This window comes from Arachis ipaensis, chromosome B4 (assembly GCF_059453495.1).
Source record: "Arachis ipaensis isolate K30076 ecotype BB chromosome B4, ASM5945349v1, whole genome shotgun sequence".
In the NCBI taxonomy this organism is placed as follows: domain Eukaryota; kingdom Viridiplantae; phylum Streptophyta; class Magnoliopsida; order Fabales; family Fabaceae; genus Arachis; species Arachis ipaensis.
The window spans coordinates 136,365,770-136,370,476 of NC_142439.1; the positions used below are offsets into that span (position 1 = coordinate 136,365,770).

Sequence of the window (4,707 nt, forward strand, 5' to 3'; positions counted from 1 at the left end):
AATTACAGATCATTACTCTTGAATAGAAGGGCTCATATATTTAAGTATTTTTTTTTCTGAAAAATAATTTTTAAAAAACAGAATGAGTTTTGCAATTAAGTAACTAGACAATATATTTATAATCCACATGAAACCTGTAATACCCTAACTACCAAAGCTCACGCTTCCGGCTGCGCAACTCTGATAGCTCGGACATTACGACGACTTTTATAATATTTAATACTAAAATATGAGCTTGTTTGAAACTTTAAACCGCAATACCGTTCCCAAAAATACTTTCATCCGATGACATACATCCATAAATACCATACAACTTACAAAACTCATAAAGAGTACATCCATATATATGTACAAATATATATATAAATAATATTACAAACATAATCCAATACAATCCCTATCCCTCTTACAGATTATATCAAGATAAAGGCGAGGGTACAATAAACCATAACTAAAACAATATAGAGCATCTCAACAACAACTAAATGAACTCTTCGTAACTTCTGCGCCCATATCTTGAAAGGGGAAAAATGTAGGGGGGTGAGAACATCATCCTCGAAAGGGTTCTCAGTAGAGGGTTTTTGGGAATTACTGTAATAGGATACGTGAAGATAACTGCACCAGTGATTCATAATCGTCTTATGCCTCTTTTCAAAAACAACGGTTTACAATAGAAGTAAAGTCGGAAATCTTTTCGGAAAGAAAAACCGTTCAATTCTCAAAAACTCAAAAGCCTTTCAAAACGGTTTATCTATGCGGAACCAAAATAGCCTTTCATAATTTTATTCCAAACCAGAAACACAAAAGTGAAATCAACCATCGGTTCACCTCATTCCAACCACGGCCCTAGGTCCAAACAATCCAACCAGCAACCAATCACCACAGTCCAACAGAGTCCCAGTAACAAACACAAATAGAAGGATGCAAGCACAAACAAATAGTTATTACAAGTAGAACAGTTAGCAATTAATCACATAGGCAAACCAAGTATAATATGCACACCCAACCAATGTCACACAAATGCATATGATGCATGCCTGTCCCTAGTGGCTGATGATATCATCTGTCGGTTACCAAGCCAACCCGACGTGTTCGGTAGCTAACCCGGACACAGTCTCTCTGTTGCGCTTTATTATCATTAGAGGGTATCTGCGCCCTATCGCCATTAGAGGGTATCTGCGCCCTGTCGCCATTAGAGGGTATCTGCGCCCTGTCGCCATTAGAGGGTATCGGTGCCCTGTCACCCTTACAACCAGAGAGAAAACACAAGCATACTCGCATACAACATTTATCTCAGCCATCCGGCTTAAATTCACAATTCATTCGATTGCATACATGCATTTATACTCAACCATGGATCACCATCCATCTCAGCCATCCGGCTCACGGTTCAATCCAGAACCAGCCAATTTATCAATAAATATAGCCCTTCGGCTTAAGTTCATAATTCATAATCAGCCATACGGCTCGCAACTCATTCGGCAATCAGCCATAGTTCAATAGCATACACGGCCATTCCGGCTCACAACAAAACAACACTTCCACCATTCAACATCATCAAATTCATAAAACTGGCATTTAAGCCATAAGTCACTTTTCTCAAGCCATTTCACTTTGAAATCAAATTTCAACTCTTTTTAGCCTTGGCTTTAAAGATCTCATTTCTCAAATCATCTCAGGCTCATAAGCCAAATTTACTCAAAGTGAGTTCCCTTTTTAAAACAAAGCCACTCTCGGCATTCTCTTTCCAAAACTTCCAAAACCATGGAAAGTTAAAGATTCATTTTGGGAACATTCAAAATCACCCATCCCACAATGGGATTTTATAACAAAGTTTCTCGACAGAGTCCCAAGTCTTTAGGGGAGAGTAGCATAACTCATTTCGCCGAATTCATTTAAAATCATTAAAACCTTGGCTTTCCGATTTGAGTAATAAAATAGGATCTAAGCCAAACCGAGTCACGTAATCATTTACTTCTTTCAAAGCCGTTTCCTTTACTTAGGCAAAACCAGCTTCAACCCCCATGATAAATTCTAAAGCGTTTCAACTGTTCAAAATTGTTTTAGTCTTGCAAAAGTTCAGAGTTCAAAGAGAACTTAAAACCTTTCTCAAAACATTTCAAAATAAAACTTGTCAATAGACATTCAGGTTCTTTCAAAGTCATTGAAACTTCTTTAATTGAAACCCCCAAGTCAAATTCAAAGGCATAAACCCTTTTCGCATTCAAACAGCTTTAAAACACAAGTTTCATCTAAATAACTTTCTCTTGAAAGAGATACAATGCCTTTCTTAAGAAGCAAGACTAAATCACAATTTCCCCTTTACTAACTCATTTCGAAAGCATGAATCATCCTTTTCTTGATAATTCAAATAAAATAGCAGAAGTCTTTAACTCATCATTTTCCAGACAACATTTCAATAAAGACTCGGATTTTATAAAAATTTCGGCAGCACCTCCCCTAAAACTTGGACTTTTGCCACCCGGTTCGGGTCCCAACTAAACCGTTTCTCATTCCTTTTCAACAGCTCAAAACCAGAAATCAATTCAAAAGCAAGCTAAATCCAAGAGTCGCCTCAATGGCATACCTCAAGGAAACCATTTCAAAAATCAACTCAATATCAACCGATTTAACTCATTTATAAAGCTTTAAAGAATCGGTTCAGCAATAAATCATTTATCAAAACCAAATCAATTAAAGCAACCCAGGCTGAATTTCAAGAGTATTCTATCTTTCACATCGTCAAAATAATTGACTCAATTGAAACCAATCCTCAACAGATTAAACTCATATTTCAAATCTTTAAAGAATCAACTTTAAAACATTACATTTCACAAAGCCGCACAACAATTCAGCCAAGCAAACATTCATAAGCTTTCGAAACAATCAAATAATACATAAGGCCGATACAATCACCAAATACACATTTTCTCACATCAGTATCCATATGTAATAATTCCAATACATAAAGTATAGTTTTAGAAAGCGCCCTACCTCAAAATGCAAATCCATAACCCAAACGTCTCACAGAGTCCTTTCCGCCTCAATCTGAAATCAACAACCAAAATCCCGGCTCCGCTTGTTTTTCGCAATAGACGAAACAGCCTCAACACCACATATAAGCTCGATTACTACTTTTTAACACATCAATATCGTGAAAATCTTAAAACTCATAACTGAAAACAAATGGCAAGGATTCCGAGGTAAAAACACTTACTGAAATAAAAGGAATGGCGCAGCAGCCTCCGCAACACTTATGCGACACGCAAACATCGGAACTCAAACCTACATTACCAAGCCTCAAGGTCTTTAACCAAACACAACCAAACGCTAAGGCAGGGGTTTTTCGAAACGAGAAATACTCACTGAATTAGCAAAACGAAGCAGCCGCAACTCCAAATCGACCCGGCAGCGGCTCCGTCAATAACCCCAAGTGACAATCGCGAGCAAAAACCCCGGTGACGGCAACTGTAATAACCACGCGGCATTAACAACCCTTCCAGAATTTCAGAAGAACAGAAACCAAACTCAGAACTCTTACCGGCGGTGGAACACGGTGGAAGCAGGGTCTCAAGTGGCAGAAGCTCAGCCCGGAGCTCCGGCGGTCAGAAACACAGAGGCGCAGCTTCACAGCAACACCTGCGGCGACCAGAATCCTTCTCCGGTAGCAGTGAGACCCCCAATAGCGTAGGCGCGGCTCACTCTGCTCCATAGCACAGCGGCGGTGATGGTTTGACAGCAGGTTCATGGCGTCACAGGGAGCTTCGGCGGCGGCAAATCGGTGCGACGTGGTAGTGCGACAACGATGGCTTCACAGACGAGACTAGGCACGGCGGTTCCAAGCCCTCGGCCCCCTTCTCACTCGCGTACCCTCTCTCCCCGTGTCTCAGATTTGACGGGTCAACAGAGGTGGAGGCGGCGTGAGCTCCCTCTCGTCTTTGCGATTCTCCTCAGGCGACGGAACGGGTGCTGGATGGCAGAACCGCGACTAGGCAGGGCGAAAGGCGTGGCTTCGACGGCGGCGCTCCTCGCGTGCGGCAGAGCGCGACGGCAATGAAGCCTCATCTCCCTCCTTCGCGTCTCTCTCCTCTCCTGGCGACAGCAACAGCGACGGCATTTCTCGCCGGCACCGCACCATCCCTCTTCTCCGATTCCCCTTCCCCGGTTCCCTCTGATTCCTCAACTTCTCTCTCTATTCTATTTCATGAATGCCGCTGATTTTGGAAGAGGCAATAGGATTAGGGTTTCGGCGGCTAACTGGTAGGGAATTAGGGTTTCAATTTTTTTTAAATTAGGGTTAGGGGCATTTTAGTAATTTCAAATGAAATTGAGAAAAATATAGTAATTAGAAATAAATTCTAATCCAACAATAATAATGTATAAAAATACTATTTGATCATCAATTTCACACTTTATTTTCAATAAAATGTCCCAACCAAATAATTAGAAATAATATACTTAATTTATTTAATTTCCAAAATAGCAATATTAATATGCAAAATATTTCTTATCTAATCCAAATCATATAAAATCTTCATTATTTCACAGCTACCAACTTTATAATTCAAATATAGAAAATAATCCAATAATTATAAAATTGGATAATAATCATAACTCATCTCAAATTCAATAAATCAAAACTTGCCTTAATTATTTTTAATAAAATGATTTCTGAAATTAAGGCTATAAATAACTATATGATTTGAG

General features: G+C 39.6%; 1 long non-coding RNA gene across 1 annotated transcript; it reads right to left on the reverse strand.

The window, feature by feature from the left end:
* Positions 1-347: 347 nt before the first annotated feature.
* LOC148569372 (uncharacterized) lies at positions 348-4,262 on the reverse strand. The gene is made up of 4 exons (XR_015881423.1): positions 3,542-4,262; positions 3,367-3,468; positions 3,218-3,285; positions 348-3,105 (listed from the first exon to the last, which is right to left on the reverse strand). It is a non-coding gene; the product is annotated as an uncharacterized LOC148569372 (long non-coding RNA).
* Between the last annotated feature and the right edge of the window lie 445 nt (positions 4,263-4,707).